The sequence below is a fragment of the Canis lupus genome, chromosome 31 (assembly GCF_048164855.1).
Source record: "Canis lupus baileyi chromosome 31, mCanLup2.hap1, whole genome shotgun sequence".
NCBI classification, from domain to species: Eukaryota; Metazoa; Chordata; class Mammalia; order Carnivora; family Canidae; genus Canis; species Canis lupus.
Window position 1 is genome coordinate 21,440,650 of NC_132868.1, and position 19,061 is coordinate 21,459,710.

The 19,061-nt window shown below is 41.9% G+C and overlaps 1 protein-coding gene across 12 annotated transcripts in view; it reads left to right on the forward strand.

Annotated features, from left to right (window-relative positions):
• The window catches only part of RTP4 (receptor transporter protein 4), a 114,331-nt gene that overhangs the window by 37,561 nt on the left and 57,709 nt on the right, over nt 1-19,061 (forward strand). For 7 of the 12 annotated variants that reach the window (XR_012021871.1, XR_012021872.1, XR_012021873.1 and 4 more), the window contains exons 2-3: nt 13,336-13,441; nt 13,754-13,918. The gene's annotated coding sequence lies outside the window, so the exon portion shown is untranslated. Of the gene's footprint in view, nt 1-13,335; nt 13,442-13,753; nt 15,417-16,791; nt 16,811-19,061 lie in introns of those variants that run through there. The other 5 variants (XR_012021880.1, XR_012021881.1, XR_012021879.1 and 2 more) reach the window with 4 other exon arrangements.

A 19,061-nucleotide genomic window follows, 5' to 3' on the forward strand; every position in this document is an offset into this window, starting at 1 on the left:
TGGGGCCAGAATCATTAATGATCTCAGGCATGCACATGTGGAGAGGTTGGTACCCACTGTCGAACCTCAGCTGCAGCTATCACCCACAAAACCTATACATGGCATCTCTACATGGGCTCTTTGTTTTCTCACGGCATGCCAATTGAGTTCCAAGAGGACCAGATATCACCTGTATTGCCTTTTATGACTGTGGCTAAGAAGTTATATAGTTCCATTTCTGCTCAGTGACAAGTGCACTCTGAATTAATGGGTACAGCATCAATGTTGCATAGTAAGAAGAATGTGTGGGATCAGAGTTATTGTTGTGGCCACTTTGAAAAATCTGATCTTCCACAAATAGCAAAAATGCTCACATTAGGTAATGCTTTTAAATGAATGTATGGATAAGCCCATCACCCCTGGTAATGATACTTCCTTGTTTAGGGATTACTAAAGATCAATGAGCATCTCTGCTCTAGAACAAATGCAGGTAAAACCCGTTCCAATAGGGGCAAAGCAGCAATTGGTTATGGCTTGAGGCCCTGATGGTGCCATGCTTCTCCCCACAGAAGATGGACCTCCTTGCCGTCAATTGAGTGAACCTTCCAGACCTCTCTGTAGTCTGGTCTTCTCCAGCCTTTCTTCTACATGTACTTTATCCCACATTTAGCCAACAGCACATTTTTTTCTTCTTAAAATACATGCCTGTTCATAAAACAAACCATCTCACAAACGAACTCCATATGCCTGTAGAAATAACAATAACATAAGCAGTTATCATGTTTGAGCAATAAATGTCAAACACCAAGCTGAGTGGTTTACAGGCATTAACTTCATTAACCATCACTGGGATAATAAGGGCAGTTTATGACATTGTCCTATTTTAAAAACTAAAGAACAACACTCCCCTGAGGATTATAATAAGTTTATCCAAAATCCTGGCTAGTGAATAAGTTATGGACAGGGTCTCATGGAAACCTTGCTTTTATTTATTTATTTATTTTTTTAATTTATTTATGATAGGCACACAGTGAGAGAGAGAGAGGCAGAGACACAGGCAGAGGGAGAAGCAGGCTCCATGCACCGGGAGCCCGATGTGGGATTCGATCCCGGGTCTCCAGGATCGCGCCCTGGGTCAAAGGCAGGCGCCAAACCGCTGCGCCACCCAGGGATCCCGGAAACCTTGCTTTTAATCATTATGATGCTATGGGTTCCTGTACAGGATAAACCAATCTATTTAACGTGATGCTCATTAGCTAGACCCTGTTTTTCTAGTTTCACATTGTAGCAGTTTTCCTTCACCCTCATAGAACCCATATAGCAGTCATTTAATGTTTCTTACTATACACACATATGCTTTATTCTTTGTTCGTTTGCTTAACATGTCTTTCTGCTCTCCAACTAGCAAAATAGAAATTCTCTGCCTAAATGTCATCTCCTCTAGGAAGCCTTTCCTGACTTCCTCAGATAGTTAAATAGTCTCTCCTCTTGATTTCTATGACACTCAGTACATTCCTCTACAAAAGCTCCTCTAACACCATTGAGCTTATTTGCGTGATTGTGGTTCCACCAGATAATGAGGCCAGGGACATGCTAGTCATTTGTAAAGCCTCAAAGACTAGCACAGCACTTGGTACCAAGTCATCATATATTCTGTTTGGTGGAATGTCCGTTTCCTGCCATGATGGATTAACAGATACCACAATAGTTTCTTTGTAGTAAGTAACTATAAACCTAGACAAATTATATAAAAAATCACTGTTTTCTGATGTGAGTCAAAAGCCATATGGGATTGTGATCTCTGGGAGATGAGAAACAAACGAGTCAGCCCCATGATTAGCATTGCTCTCTTTTGGAGGCATGTTTCAGACAGCAGTGCAGAAAAGAGGAGCCACCCATACCACAGCTGCCTCACAGAGCTGAAAAGCCAGAGATCAGAATTCAGGGTGACTAAGTCAGCTAGAATTTCTGGGACAGGGTAAGTGAAAGAAGATAGCTGAGTCCAAAAGAAGCTCAAAAAGTCTGCTTATGGACCCCCTTGAGATTTTAGCTGAATACTAACCTGTATATGTTCAGAGAAAAATGGAATGAAGCTGGCTGAAAACATCTACCAGAGGAAGACAACTATGGGGAGCTGGGAACTAAACAAATACCAAAGTTTGTACAGGGCTAGGGGATGACATTTTAACCCGCAGAATAGAGAGCTTTTGCATGAACATTCCAGAAACTAAATAAAACCCACAGAAAGTCAGCACCTGAGGAATAGAATTAGTCTAACCTTATGGTAACAGACATTCTAGATTGGCTCTTTAAAAGCTTCCAAACATGGGGCACCTCAGTGGTTCAGCTGGTTAAGCATTTGCCTTCAGCTCAGGTCCATCAAGCCTTGAGCAGGGAACCTGCTTCTTTCTCTCTCTCCCTCTGAACCCCACTCATACTTGCTCTCTCTCTCTCTCAAATAAGTAAATAAAATCTATAAAAAATATAAGTTTGTAAGCAGACCTTGAAAGATCTCTCTTGACCCATGAGTAATTTAAATGTCTGCTGGAATAAAACACTAAACTCTCTTTTGAAAGAAGACAAAATCCTTAAAACTGTAGTACACATAATGCCAACCATACAATCAAATTTGCTAGATATGTAAATTAGCATAAATACATGATCTGTAATCAAAAGAAAAAAATCAGAAACACGGAAACAAGAAATGAGAAAGATTATGAAATTTGCAAACAAGAACTTAAAAACAGATATAATTCTAATAAATAATTTAAAGGAAAATGTTAACATAAGGAATAGGGAGCTTTAAGAAAGAAAGGAAAACTTAAGATAGAAAGAAATGAAAATTCTAGAACTAAAAAATACAATATTTGAAGTGAAGAAATCATGGGATTTAGCATCAGATTAAATAATGCGTAAGAAAGGTCGATGAACTCAAAGGCAGAACAACAGAGATTATATAAATGGAAGCACAGAGAGAGAATATGCTGGAAGAAAATGGACAGAATTTCAAAGAAAAATTGTCTTGTGGTATAATACCAAGGAATCCTGGGTAGGCATAATTTGAGTACCATGAAGAGACAACAGAGAGACAATATTTACAGAAGTAATGATTGAAAAAATTTTAATGACACGAAAAAGATAAGCTCACAGATGTAAGAAGCTCAGAATACTTCAAGCAGGATAATCACATACACACACATCCCACCTCACACTGTATTCTGATGGCATTATTGTACACCAAGATGTGTTAAACAAATGATTAAAAAGAATCTTAAAAGCAGCTGCAGTGTGGGTGGGATGTGGGAGCAAGATATATTACAGAAAGACAAAAGAATAACTATAAAAATGACCACTGGTTTCTCAATTCAAAGCAGAGAAAATTGAAACATCCTTAATACACTGGGAAAAGAATATCAATCTAGAAACCCATATCCAAAGAAAATATTTTTTAAAGGAAGGCAAAATAAAAACCAATGAGAGTTGAGAGGATTTGCCACTAGCTCTCTTGCACTAGGAGAACTGTTAAGGAAAGTTCTCCAGGCCAGCGGAAAATGATACTAGATAAAATGTGTCTGTATGCCTGTGATCTGTGTACGTAAATTATACCTCATTACAAAAAAAGTCTTGCTTCTCAGGCTGCCCTTTAGATTTCAGCACTCAGTCAACTCACCTTTAAAGAGAATTGGTATTTTTTTTTAAAGATTTTATTTATTCATTCATGAGAGAGAGAGAGAGAGAGAGAGGCAGAGACACAGGCAGAGGGAGAAGCAGGCTCCATGCAGGGAGCCCGATGTGGGACTCGATCCCGGGACTCCAGAATCATGCCCTGGGCTGAAGGCAGGTGTTAAACCGCTGAGCCACCCAAGGATCCCCAGAGCTGGTATTTTTCAAGTGGGTTCTTGGCTGGCTGGCAAGACCAAGGCCCTATCTGTCTTCTCCACAAGCCTTCCTTGAATTCTGCTCCTTTCAAAAAGATAAGACAGTAACAAATGCTGGTGAAGATGTGGAGAAAAGGGAGTTCCTTTTGCACTTTTGCTGGGAACATAAACTGATACAGCCATTATGAAACCAGTGTGGAGCTTCCCCAAGAAATTAGAAGTAGAGCTATCATATCAATCCCACTTCTGAGTATATTTCCAAAGGGAACAAAACTGTTATCTTGAAGAGATATTTGCACCCTGTGTTCATTGCAGGATTATTTGTAATAGTGAAGGTATGAACTACTCAGTGTCTGTCAACAGGGAAATGGGTAAAGAACATGGGATATTCACACAAGGGAATGTTATTCAGCCTTAAAAAAAGGAGGAAATCCTGCCATTTGGGATAATGTGGATGAAGTGGAGGAGGGCATTATGCTAAGTGAAATAAGCCAGCCAGGGACTAATGAACTTGATGGTAAGGAAAGTCTTTCCCAGTATATATGTATATTGAGTCATTACCTTGTACACTTTAAATATCTCACAATTGTACTTGTCAATTACACTTTGATTAAGCTGAAAAATAATTCTGCTCCTTTCTCCCTACGAAAGCTTCTCACCCCGGGAGAATGAACAGGGCACCCACTCAGAGGCTGGTGGTGATTTCAGCAGTTTGAGGAACTTTTATTAAAGAAAAGAAGTTTTTCTTTTGTGTCTCAGGATGAGTCTGCTGAAGATCTAGAAAGCTATGGCCCAGATCTGCCCTTTAGCTTGGAGTTTCTCAGCAAACCAGTTCCTTTCTCACCTTCTTTACGAAAAGATTAGAGGATTGAAAGCCAGAGCAAATGTGTCTCTGTCAGGCTTGTCAGCGCTTCACCTAGTCTGTGCCTTGCTGAGGGCAGTAAGTCACCGCCTGCGCCTTCAACACCATCAGCCCAAAGGCACCATGAGTTAATTGTACAGGGTTTTAGCTTATTGTTGGTAAAGTGATTCCATCAAGAGTCTTTTATCTTTTTTTTTAATTTTTATTTATTTATGATAGTCACAGAGAGAGAGAGAGAGAGAGAGGCAGAGACACAGGCAGAGGGAGAAGCAGGCTCCATGCACCAGGAGCCTGACGTGGGACTCGATCCCAGGTCTCCAGGATCGCGCCCTGGACCAAAGGCAGGCGCTAAACCGCTGTGCCACCCAGGGATCCCAAGAGTCTTTTATCTTTATAGTGAACATTCTACTTTTGTACAATGGGGGTCACTGTGGTGTATGTATATTAAGGAGGGAGGGACTTGGAATATTTGAAATTTCTTTTGCAGACGGTGTTATGGATGTTTGACATGTCATTAGAGGAGGGCACCTGAGTGGCTCAGTGATCGAGCATCTCTGCCTTTGACTCAGGTCCTGATCCCAGGGTCCTGGGATTGAGTCTCGCATCGGGTTCCCCACAGGGAGCTTACTTCTTCCTCTGCCTATATCTCTGCCTCTGTGTCAAATCAATCAATCAATCAATCAATCATAAAAAAAAAAGAAATGTCATTAGAGAAGTGATGCTAGGAAGAAATTCACCTTCCTGGGCAGCCTGCGTGGCTCGGCGGTTTAGCACCACCTTGGGCCCGGGGAGTAGTCCTGGAGGTCTGGCATCGAGTCCCGCGTGTAGGGTTCCCTGCGTAGAGCCTGCTTCTCCCTCTGCCTGTGTCTCTGCCTCTCTCTCTCTCTCTTTGTGTGTCTCTCATGAATAAATAAAATCTAAAAAAAAAAAAAATAGAAAAAAGAAATTCACCAATTCACCTTCCCTTTTCTTCACAAATCTTTTTTTTTTTTTTTTTGAGATTTTATTTATTCATGAGAGACACACACAGAGGAAGAGAGGAGATTTCTTAATCATAGTCCAGCTGCCTTCTCGGGTGGTTCATCTGATTCTGGGCCACAATAAGTTATATTTGCTCCTAAACTTGGTGCCCTCTCACTGGGCCATCGTAACATAATGCTCTTCCCCTGGCCCTTAAGGCTTGGCCATCCTTTCATTGGCTTCTCCATAGCTCCTCTACCCAGCACAGAATAGAAGAATTCCTTTAAGTGTGACAGCCAAGGTACAAACAACAGATCACAGTTCAATTCCACACATTTTCTGTAGGAAAGGGGCAGCCTCCTTTGTCGGCCCCATCCTCTCAATGGCCCATCTCTAATCTCAAAAGGAATTAATTCAGGGTGTGTTCCTTTGAATGCTTTGCAAAACGGAGTGAAGTTGAGAGGCTGTGATGCCCAGATTTCACCAATTTATAAATCCAGAAAGATATGGAAGTGATCGCAGGTTCTGGGAGGGCAAATGGCTTGCTGAAGATCATCTAGCAATCTAGGGCAAAAATTCTTTCCGTTGCTCCTATAGTGTCTCTTCTTTCCCCATTAAGTTTCAGAGTAAAGAAGCAATGATTCTGTTGGGAGACTGTCTCTCAGGTAAGGTTTAGATTGAAAGAGGAGAGAATGACCTGCTCTCTGCTTGAAAAGGCTCTATTTCTCAAGGGAAGACCCTACATCTGTGTATTCCTGAAGTTTCATTCTTTTGAGGACGTTTAAGTGCATGCTGCTTACGAGCAACCCTTGGTTTTCCCTTGGAAATATTTTTGCTGGGCTCCTTTATCTTTGCTTTGAAGTATGGTTCTCCTATATGCAGTTAAACCTGAAAGAGTTAGTTGATGGAATTTCTAAATGTTCTTTTCCAAGTGTTTTCTACTTCTGAGCTCTCATCTAGTGAGGGTGGAGATGTGGAAATGAGAAAACCCAGTCTTGGGAGCCTCACTGCATTCCTTTAAAAAGGAGAATCAGCACAACTTTTGATGAGCATGTCACAAGGTTTAATTCCCCCTTAGAATGTCAGTGAAAGGTAGTGTAATGAGTATACATCAAGCCTGCAGCCTTTCTCACAAGGAAATTTCAAGAGGGTCCACCTGCTTCTTAAAGGAAGTGGCATTTTGCTATAGGGCCAAACACACCTCTTGGCATTCTGTGAACCTTTTCTAAAGGGAAGAGAGATATGGCTCATCTCAGCAGCAGATCTGTTGCAGGCAGTAAGAGGCCAGTGGGGACTTGGAGTATTGCCCATTACAGTATCATTATTATTGTTGTCATTATTATGATCATCTTTCAGATTCATTTAATGGTAACAACAGAGCCGGGCCCCAAGAAGAGCCCCAAAAAAGATGTAATCCCTGCCCAGAGGCCTCATTTTGGAGCTGGATGTTTTTCCAATAACTCAATCTCCCAGTCCTCTGGTGCCTGTTGTGGCTACGTGTCTGTGTGCTCTGACCAGCCTGGCCACACGAATGTCCATAAGCTATGCACACAGAGGAGTCATCATAAACACAGAGGAATTGTCTCGTTCACATGCACTTCATCACCACTCTTGATAAACCAGAGCTTCTTTGCAAGAGAACATGAGAGATGTATTGACATAATTCTGTGAATACTGCTATCTTCTCAAACAGGATTCAGAGAACCTAACAGGTGCCTGATGTTGGAAGTGACCTCACAGAGCCAACGATATAGTGCTCCAATTTGCCCTTCAAGCATCCTTCTCGCCTGTTCCTAAACACTCCTGATGTTAAAGAATTCAGCACCTCATAAAGCAGTCCATTCCATTCTTAAACAACTCTGCCAGAAAGTTCCTTCTTTCATTAGTGCCTTAGGTGTCTGCTTAGTCACTTTCTTTCTCCTTTTATAGAGCAGTATTCTCTAATCCATACAGATTCTTCCTTTCTTTGTTCATGGCTCTGCCCTCTCTGGAGTGCTCCCTAGCACTGGGGGCCTTTCTTATTGCCTCTGGCTTTTCTATGGTTGGCATCACCTGGGGCTCTTGCTTCATTAAATGGGCTGATGCTTAGTAAGTTTCCTCAAAACCTAGTGGCTTAAAACAAAAACAAATCATTATTTGTTATGACTCTGAGCATTGGTCAGGAAATTGCTCTCCTGATTTCTCTTGGTCCCCAGTGTGCATTTAGGTGGGAAGCTGGGATGCATGGAAAGGGGCAAGATGACCCCACTCTCATGTCCAGCAGTAAGTGCTGATGGTTGCCTGGGATTCCGTTGCTTTCCTTCACATGCCCATCCTTTCTTTATTGGACTAAACTGGCATTCCTCATGGTGGCCACCAGGCAGTTTTCCAAGGGGGTGGAAAGGAAGCTGCAGGGTCTCTTAAGGTCTAATTTTGAAAACAGTGCATTGTTTCTGCCACATTCCTATTGGACACAGCAAATCACAAAGCCCATCAGACTCAGGTTAGGGAAATAGACTCTATCTCTTGATGGGGTGTGGCTGGTTCTTCTGTCTAGCAACAGCCTGTCTACTTGATTGTAGAGAAGGTCCATAGAGACAATAGAAGGTACAGATGGGCACGAGGGCATCCCCCCTTTCTTGGCATTGTTTCATTTTCTCAAGACCAGTATCTCTAGGTGTATGGTAACATATAACCTCCTTTTCTAAAGACTTCTGATGATTTTGGAAGAGAATTATACAAAGGAAGAAAGTATAATCGAAGCAAATGTGAATATTGCCTTAAATCTAAAAAAAAAAAAATGAAGGGACTCATTATGTCAAGATCCTCTGTGGCCACTTTTGAGCTTTCAGCCTAGATCCTCCATCTTCAGATTTGGCCATTTCCTCCTCTCTCATATCAGGTGTCTCATTGTTCAAGGGTCTCTATCCAAATTTCTACCTCAACCCCACTTCCTTCTATGAAAAGTTATCTTTTCATGAAGGAAGAATTTTTTCTTCCTAGAGCCTTTGCTCTTTCCTGATATAAAATGACTTAAGTTTTAAAAGAAAAAAAAATGACTTAAGTTTTAATTATGTACTCTCAGCCCTCATAATGTTGGTCATGAATCAAATTTCATAGACAGGTGGGCACAGGATAGGTGCTGGATCCCCAAAGGAAGCTGAACATGGAGTTGCTTTTTGAGGGTTCCCTTTCTCTATTCTCTTGTAAATGCTGAGGCTGAAAGTTCCTCTTAACAGGCACCTAGTAAGATGGGAAAAGCTCCCAAGGCAAACATAAATTGTGTGTGTGTGTGCATGTGTGTGTCTATGCAGGTATGTGTGAGTGTGTTTGTGAGGGTCCTGGGGACGGTTCAGATAAAATGGGCTTTACTCAATTAAAAATAGAATCAACTACTCATTTAAAAATGGAGTCAGTGGAACCCCATTATAAAATGAGAAGTATTTTATTTCTCTTCTGCTCAGTATTGATCTCTGCCAGAATCATGTCAATTCAGTGGTTTCCACTCTCACCCCCAACCAAGCGAACACACCCATATCTTCTGAAGGGATATCCACTTGTCAGTGGTGATTCTTCCCTGAGGACACACAGAAAAAATCTAATTCATCTTTTATGAAAGGATTTCATGTATTTCAAGATAATTACCATGTCTTTCACGAACCTATTCTCTTAGATAAACATTCAGGCTGGCTTAATAAAATGTTGCTTGGGGGCGCCTGAGTATGTCAGTTGGTTAAGCTTTTGACTGTTGGTTTCTGCTCAGGTCATGATCTCTACGTTGTGAGATGAAGCCCCCAGTCAGGCTTTGTGCTCAGCCCAGAGTCTGCTTGAGATTCTCTCTCCTTCTCCCTCTGCCCCTTTTGCTTGTGCACTCTCTCTGAAATAGATACATAAATCTTAAAAAAAAAAAAAAAAGTTACCTGACAAATGTCACTTGGCAAAAAAGATAGGAAAAACATTCACACTCACACCTATTATTTTTATTCTAGATATTTCAGTTGTGCACCCAACAGAATTCCAAATGGTTGGACATAGAATATGGATAACATATGGGATCATTAACATAAAATGTTAAGTCATTACTCTGCTTCTATTTCTTTTCTTTTGTGTCTAGTACATAAGTCAAAAGGGACAAGGAGTAAAGATTATGGAAACAGGTCCTATGTTTAATAATGATTTTCCCTAACTAGACAAGTCCCTACCAAACCATTTAGTAAATATTTATTAATCCTCAGTAATATTTAGTAGTAACCGATTCTGTATCAGTCACTATATATCAGACATCTAGAAAACCCTTGGTAAAGTTCTTTTGGGTAAAAACTATACAACTTTGTGAGGTAGAAATTATCCTCATTTTCTAGACAAGGACATTAGAATTGGGAAGGTAAAGTGAGTGGATCAAATTGTTACAATTAGAAAAGTACCTTCCAAACATGGGAATATAAAAATCTGTTTATAAGTATGAGCATCTGAGCTTGGGATTCGGCCTCTTGCTGGGATTAGACTCAATAGGAGTAAAAAATGGAAGCAGGGAGGTATTTTTCTTCCTTTCTCTGGAGGAAAACCAATGTAGGATGGAACAACAATAGGCCAAGTCCTTCCAGGAGAGCTGAGGAATGTAAAGAACTATCAGAATTCTTCCACACAAAAGGGAGAATCATTCTCCAGGTTTAGCCTGATTTCAAAGTCAAGAAAGCATGAGATTGGTTTCCTTTCACCCCAGTCTTGGCACTTGAACTGACTCCGGCAGGGAGAAAATTTAGATCAGTTCTTAGTCTTAAGAAGCTCATCATTGGCAGGTTGTTACAAAGATCCATTCAAGAAATTCAGCTTTACTTCTTGGCTTATGCTTGTACTGACAGCTTGCAGGTGCACCAATCCCTCCTCGAAATCTCATGAGATTATTTATGTAAACTCTCTAAGCCTCAGTTTCCCCATCTGTTTCATGATACTGATGATACTGTTTGGGGGGCACCATAAGGACTATATGATACCACTTAAGTGATTTGCCAAACACAGTACCTAACACCTCACTAGAACCCAATACTTGTCTCATACCATCACATTTAGGAGAATTGAAATACTTTTTTAAAAATTACACATTTTGTGTGAGAGAAGCTTGACAAGGAGAGGAAATTATTTGTTATTAACATTTTCTCCAATCAGATTCTAAGTTCTATAACGTATTTATTCCAAAATTGGTGGGAAGAAGCTCAAACGAGACAGCGCATAGGAAAGCTTTTGCAAACTCATAAGTAGCACCCCACCCTCCTCCCTGCCACATAGGAGGGACCACCTTAGGCCTGAGAGGGTCTGCTCACTGGCTTTGCAGCAAGGGTGCTGGTGTCCTGAGGCCAGCATCACTGCATGGAAGAGGCCTTCATTACCAACCCTACATGCCTGCTGCTGATGACCACAAGTGAAATGGTGGTGAAGGGGTTTTCCATTGTTGTGCCTTCTTCTAACACCAATTTGTGTAACCTGTGGCAGCTCTGTTTCCAGGACCCTGAGTCCCAGAGGCTGGTAATAGACAAGATCACTCCAGTGAACCTCTGCTCATCTCTAGCCAGGGGGACTCTGACTTCCCAAGAGAAGACAAATGATTGTTAAGCCTATGGAGAGGGGAGGGAGACATGTTTCATTAACAACTCAGAGCTGATGACAGAGGGCTGGTCAGAAAGGAAGGATGCAAATGGCATTGCTGCCCCTTTAGCTCCTACCACTCTAATCGCTTCCGGGCACTGTCTTGGGGAAAGATGATGACGATCTATCTCATCAAAGACCATTCTGAAGCTGTTTTTAGGGGCGCTTCTGGGAGGAGCAGAGGCAAATCTGCCAGAGCTTTCTGATACCACCAACTCGATTGAGTGCACCTTCTTGACTGGAGCCCTGAGGCAGAAGCCACTTCTAAATTGATTCATTACAGCTTTTCCTTTCTCAAAAGAACAAAACAAAAAACCCCAAACCACATACACATTTATTTATTTATTTTTCTACCTATTATTCTTCTAGGACACTAAGTAATTCCCAAACCTCAATGTTATCAAAATTACCTGAAAAACCTGTAAATGTGCAGAAACCACTCCCTCCACCATCACTACCACCACATCTCATAGACTCAAGGGGTTCAGGGGATCTGTGTTTTAACCAATTTCCCAGGTGATTTTATGTAGATGATTCTTGCATCACACTTCAAGATACCCTATTCTGGGGGTTAGAAATTCAATACAGAAACTATTTCATAGAGTGTTCAGACCAGAAGAGACTTCAAGAACAACTTTTCAATCTACAAATGAAAGAGCGTCATATTGTCCGTAAAGGCACAGATTCTAGCAAACTGTTAGAGTTCAAATCCTGGCTCTGCCTTTTACAAGCTGTCTGATTTCGGGCAAGTTACTTAAACTCTCTATGCTACAGTTTTTCCATCTATGAAATGGAGATAATACAAAATAGGATGATATCTACAACACAAAAAGCTCTGGGTGTTTTAAATAAATTAATATAGGGAAACCATCAAGAAAGTGCCTACTAGCACATAGTAAGCATTTGATAAATATCACTTGCATCATTCAGGATTCCAAGAAGCAGAATTGCTTCATGTGGTATAGAATGAGAAATATATTACAAGGATTGGACTGTACACAATTGTGGAGGCTAATAATGTTGGCCACTTGAGTCTATAATTTCTGTATTTAGTGTTGGGCCTAAAGTCAGCAGGACTAGAAATATAGAGGGAAATAGACACAAAGTAGAGATACGAAGAACAGACTAGAACCTACAATAATTAGCTGGAACAGTATCCGTCCCTCACCCCTTTCAATCTCAATGATGCTGCTGACTTACAATAAAGGCATCAGGATGAACTGGCTCCCCCAGACCCCAGTGTAGCACCTGCACATGGCCCATGACTCAGAGAAGTTGAAGGAGGGGATCTTGTAGGAGCTGGATGAGCTGAAGGACCAACTGTACCCCATAGCAATCAAGTAAGCTTTTAGACTGGTGACAACAGTGCCAGCCCTCACTGACTTTCAGAGTGCAAAATTATTAAATGGCTCTCCTTCATGTCCCTCTTCCAAAGCTCACATGACCCTAACTTGGAACACTGGCTTGTGGCCAACTCTAACTTGAAACCATACAGAAAAGAGAATTCTAGGATCCATAGTTCCAGTTTAGCTAAGCTGATATATTACAAGACCACCACATTATTAGTTTTTCTTACTACTCATCAGAAAACTGCTACAGAGATGGAAAGTAATTTATTCAAAGTCACACAGCAAATTTGTAGGAGAAGATTTACAAGGGCTTGGATCTATTCTTTTCTATTTATGCATTTAAGCCTCTTAGTTATCACAATGATCTTAAGAGGCTGTTCATTTGAATGGTTTCTGGACCTATAGACAGAAGGCCCAAGGGGTGATGGATCTAATTCAATAATACATTAACAAAGGGCCTGATAGGTATCAGGTACTTTGTCCCTTGGAGAAGAGCCCTTACCCTCAAATTGCTCACAGAAAAGACAAGTGTGTCAGTAAGTACAATAAAGGCTAGAGAGAACAGGTTTCCAGAAACAACAGATAGAGCCGATGAAAAATGGGTTATCAAGATAACTTTGGGGCATTTTGCCTAGTAGCCAGAATTCATCACATCTAACCCTTACCTCTCCACTCTTATCCCTAGGTACTCTGCCCCATTGAAGCAGGATATATGGTTTTTCTGGAACTGAGGGGCTTTCCCAGATGCAGGACTTCCAGGGCTAAAACTGTAAAGTATCTGGAAAACTGAGGTAAGTTGGTCACCTCAAGGCCTAACCAAATAGAGTGACTTGCTGAAGGGAAACAGCAAGCAAGTAAGCAAAGCCAGCTAAGTATAGTATAATATTCTCTTGGCTATTATGGTGGACTTAAAAAAAAAAAAAGGCACCAACCCTGCAGCTCTCAGCCTAAGAAGCCCAAGAACCACTCACAAACAATAAACAAACGAATCAAAGAAGGCACCAGGGCTCTCCAGTCGACCTTTAACCTTCCTCAAATGTTCCTGAACTTCTCTTCCACTTGGCTTCCCAAATTCTCTTACCTCTTGTTTGTTCTCCCCACAGGTACCAAAGACCGTTGGACTTGGTTTATGTTGGGTCTCTGTGGCTTTTACTCTGGGTCTTTCACTGTTGCCTTCCTGATTCTTCCCAATTAAGAACTATGAGAGGACACTCACACCCAAAGCACCCAGCACCGCCAAGATAGAAAGACCTTGAGCAGAAAAGAAGGTACCGGAGTTCATGTTTGGTTGTCAGTGCTGAGATGGTCACTTAAATTCTCCAGCTCTTTGGAAGGAAAGTTTTAAATAATCAGGGGTGCCTCTCAAGACCTTCAGCTTTCACTATACAAACATCATTTTAGATGAATCACCTTCCGGATCTACCAACCAGGGTCTTTGTTTGGCTTGCACAACTAAAATTAGCAGCCCATTCATAATCCATAATGGCTGGGGAATTATCTCATACACATGGGACAAAGGAGAGGGATCCGAAGAGGGGCCTCTTCCCTAAGTCTCATCCACGAGATTCTTCTCGTTAAAGAGGCACTCTCAAGCGTCCAATTTACCGCAATTATAGCAATCAAAAAAGCATTCATCCTCCTTCCGCACCTGACGAGCCAGCTCATGCATTTTCCCCAACAGTGGTGGGGAGGATGCTAATGTAGCTCCCATCCCCCTGGCTCCAGCTATAGCCATCACTACCACCCCTACTCCTACCCTCACAGCTGGAGTTGGTTCACAGATCAAGGGGCTCAGTCATGTCGATGCCACATGATAGACCTGTAGCTGCCCAGACCCACATGGGCTCACTGGTTCTCCAGGGAGAGAGGGCAATTAGCTTTTGGATATTGGCTTTAATATCTCTACCTCCAAAGGCTGGATGGAAGAGAAGTGATTATAGACAACCTCTTCCATTCTGTAAGTTTCTAAAGCTGATAAAGGAGTTCCTGCTGTGAAAACAGGTGCAGGTATAGCACCATGGAGAAGCTAGGGCTTGTCTGATTGCTTCATTGTGCCAGCTTTCATGGCATTTGAATGGGCGCTTTGTGAGCACACAGTCTCCCCAGATTGCAGGGAACGGCTGCTGCTGGTGGTGGGTGGGGGTCTGTTGATTAACGGCCCATTAACACAGCGCAAATAACTCTCAACTTCCTCTTCTCACCTGCTTCTTTGTTTTCATCTAATGGCTCTTGGGAGATCTGAAAATATTATTTAATTATTCCAACCCCCATGCTGCTGCTACTATGACTCCTTCCAGAGCATGCCTTCCCCAGTAAGACATGTAAACATTCTTATGAACCGCTCCAGGCTTACCAATGGATGTAAGAAGTCTGCAGCCACTCCAGTCAGGCTGGTATTGACTCATCTACCGGCACTGCCTCTGTGCTCCTCCCCCTGAAGCCCTGGCTGTCCCACCTGTGAGCTGCTTCTGTCCTCCCTCAGGCCACTGACACAGTTCTTAGGTTATTACTCCTCTTATTTCCCTCAGTCCCTGCCAAGAGTCTTTGGAAAACAACATGCAGGTCTTTGTTTGTTGTTATTAAGGATGATCAGTGAGCCCAATGGAACATTTTCTTAACCTTTTCTCAGCCTCCCCATCTTTAAATGGGGACAATGGGGATAACAAGATCTCCAAAGTGTAATTATGATTCCGCAATGAGTTAGCATTTGGAGAATACCTAATGTTCACTAGAGTATGTGCTCAATTAAAGGATATTATTTCATTACTGTTTCTGTCTTGTCAATTGTTATTTTTAATAACTTCCTCTGGAATGTCTTGCTATCTCTCAATCTGACAATGTGTTCCTAGAGCTGGACACTTCCTGATTTTCTATTTGTCCACACAATTTACCAGGAGTCTAGAATATAGAAAGAGCGGGGAGCATCAGACTGGAGTCCTGACGTTGCCAATTATACCACATTCCTCTCTCTGGTTGTCTTTTTTTGTTTAAGATTTTATTTATTCATTAATTCATGAGAGACACACACACACAGAGAGAGAGAGAGAGAGAGAAAGAGAGGCACAGACGCAGGGAGAAACAGGCTCCATGCAGAGAGCCTGACGTGGGACTGGATCCTAGGTCTCCAGGATCACACCCCAGGCTGAAAGCAGCGCTAAACCGCTGAGCCACCCAGGTTGCCCTCTCTGGTTGTCTTTCAATTGTCCAAAAAAGGACTGTGCCCTTACTTTTCTCTCTCTTCCTTAAATACCTGCCTCTTACCTTGACTCTACCTATTGCAATTCCTCTCCTCCTCCAGGCTCAAACCAAATGGCCACCTTCTATGAATCCCTCTGCTGGTTGCTCCAGCCTACACCAGCCTTTTCTCCCAGATTGCTAATCTCTTCATGGTTGCACCACAAAGCCTAGTAAATAATTGCTTTTTAAAAGCCTCATATTAACATAGGAAAAAATGCAATCTTCTTTATCTTTTTGCAAAACTTTTTTGCTGCTATGCCTTCTACATTTATGCAGCACTGTAGGGCAGAGGTTGACAATCAATGGCCCCTGTTTTCTCTTTTTGTCTGGCCTAGAGCTAAGAAATTTTTTTGCATATTAAATGGTTGAAAAAATCAAAATAAGAATAATATTTCATGACACATGAAAATTATATGAAGTTTAAATTCCATCATCAGGGATCCCTGGGTGGCTCAGCAGTTTGGCACCTGCCTTTGGCCCAGGGCGCAATCCTGGAGACCCGGGATCGAATCCCACGTCGGGCTCCCAGTGCCTGGAGCCTGCTTCTCCCTCTGCCTATGTCTCTGCCTCTCTCTCTCTCTCTCTCTCTCTCTCTCTGTGTGACTATCATAAATTTAAAAAAAAATAAAAAAATAAAAAATAAATTCCATCATCTATAAACAAAGTTCTATCAGAACATAGCCATACCTATTTTTTTATGTATTGTCTACAATTGCCTTCACAGTACAATGGTGGGCTTGAGTAGCTGCAAGAAATTGCATGACCCACAAAGTTTGAATTATTTATTATCTGCCCCTTTACAGAAAAAGGTTGCTGACCCTTGCTTTAAAGTGTAAAAAACCCTTTACATTTGTACATTCATTTGGTTCTCATAGTAGGCCTATGGTAACATTTCCATTTTCAGAAGCTCAGAAAAGTAAAGACATGTGTCCAAGCCTGTATATCTTCAAAATGGCAGAGCTGGTAGTGTCCAACCCACTATCCTGACCACACCTACATGTACACTGCTCTTCAAGCCAGACATCATGGAGGTAACTCCTTTGCTTGCAATCCATTCTCTATCATATGTCTCATCTCACTTGACATCTCTGAGGAGCTCCCTCAGGAAATCTGGGTGTGTGGAAATGTAAGCCTGCATCAGGGACTCCCCAGATTCCCTGAAATGAGGTGTAATTGTTAGCAAATGAAACTCATGGATAACCAGTAAATGGCCTCTGTTCTTGGATGGTGCTGGAACTGGGTGAGCTGTATCCTGCCAACAGTAACTTCTTCCTTGGCTGACTCTGGTAAGCTTTAATTAGGGGGAGGTGACATGTTGCTGGTGATTCCCAATTGCCAGCCAAATGTACAAATGAGCATCAGCTTTGGGGGAACAGTTGGAGATCCTGGCCCCCATCCAAGCCATTCTCAGGCAGCTGACTGCCTGCCCAACCCTCTCCCCAAATCTCCTGCTGTCTTCTCTCTTCTCCAGAACTCCTATGGTGGGTGCTCACTGGCTGTCTCTAGTATCTCCCTCACTGGTCCTTAGGTTCGGGCCATACTCTTTCCTTAGGGATCTATTTTATACTTCCCAGGATCTGGGTGATTTAGGGTGAATTACTTGCCCTCACTGAACTCATCTGTTGAATGGGGATAATGCCTTTACTTTCAGCATCATTGATATGACCACACGTGATAATTTCTATAAAGTGCACTCAGCATGGTGCCCAGTATAATGGCCAGACTCAGTAAGTGCTAGCACAGTAGTGATGTCTTCATTTGGAGTTGCAGCAAATGCAGGCACAAGCCTTTTCTTAGGAGTCTGTTTCTTCTCCCAGCAGCTTTCTAACATGGGTATAACCCTCCCTCTATCCTTGCTCTCCAGTTCTCAAGCTCCCCCAAATTTTCTCATAGCTCACTTGTCAGGAAAGCCAGGAATGTCTATTGATATGACTCCTGCCCTTGAGAGGGGTAGTGGTTCTGAACCAGAGCTGAAATCTCTCATTGGGAATGCCAGGTTCCATAGGATGCCCTCCTTGGCCACAGGGGCCACTGACCAGATCTTGCTGCCTCCCACAAACCAGGATTCCCAGGTTCTCATTGGGAAGTTCCAACTCATGGCTTTATGGAGTGGCTATGAGTGGAGTCAAAACTATTCACTACCTCTGTGGAGACTTCCATTTGGGTAATGGTAGTGTGTTAGAATTCTCAAACAAAACAAAACAAAACAAAACAAAACAAAACAAACAAACAAAACAAAACAAAAAACCCACCACAGAATAAGACTGTATATATGTACATATAGAGTGAGTAAAACCTATTTATTATAAGGAATTGGCTCGCACAGTTATGAAGGCCAGTTAGTCCAAATTCTAGAGTGTGGACCAGCAGGTTCAAGACCTGGGAGAGCTGATGGTACAGATGAACTCTGAAGGTAGTTTGATAGATATTTCCCTCTTGCTACAGGATACTGATCTTTTTGTGCTATATAGATTTTCAACTGATTGGGTGAGACCCACCCATAACGAAGAACAATCTGCTCACTCAAAGTTCACTGATTAAATGTTAAACTCATCCCAAAACACCTGTCAAGTTGACATAAAATTAACTATCACAGATAGCATGCATGTGTGCATACTTTACTCTTTCTATTGTCTTTCTCAGACAACTCCTATTTTGTTTCTCTTTTTAAACAAATGTATTTTAGGAGGTAAAGCAGTCGGAGAGCCATGTGATGTTATTTCTCTCTTCAGAGTGGTTGAATAAAAGTAATACACCCTCTTGAGAGGGGGGTGGAGGGTAAAACTGTCTTTGCTGCAGAAAACATTTTTCAGTCCACATTCTTATTGGTGTGGGCCAGTAGTCAACTGGTCTAATGCCCTCACTTTTCAGAGAGGGAAACTGAAGTTTGGATACAAGAGGAAGTTTGGCCAAGGTTATCTCATATGTACATCTGCTGGTGATCCAGACAGCTGAGTAGGCATACTGGAGCCCGGTCCAGGGTTTTCCCACTACTTACCTAAGGTTTGTAGAGTTGACATGGAATGAAGCCAAAATTTGAGCAGTTACTTTAAGTAGGTTTGGATTCTTTCAATCAAGGGTCTATAAGGAAAATTTGTGAAAGCCTTTAATATTTGATAGTTAGCTCATCCACCTAGGTTATCTCTGACTCTCCTCGTCTTTGGGCTATTTTAC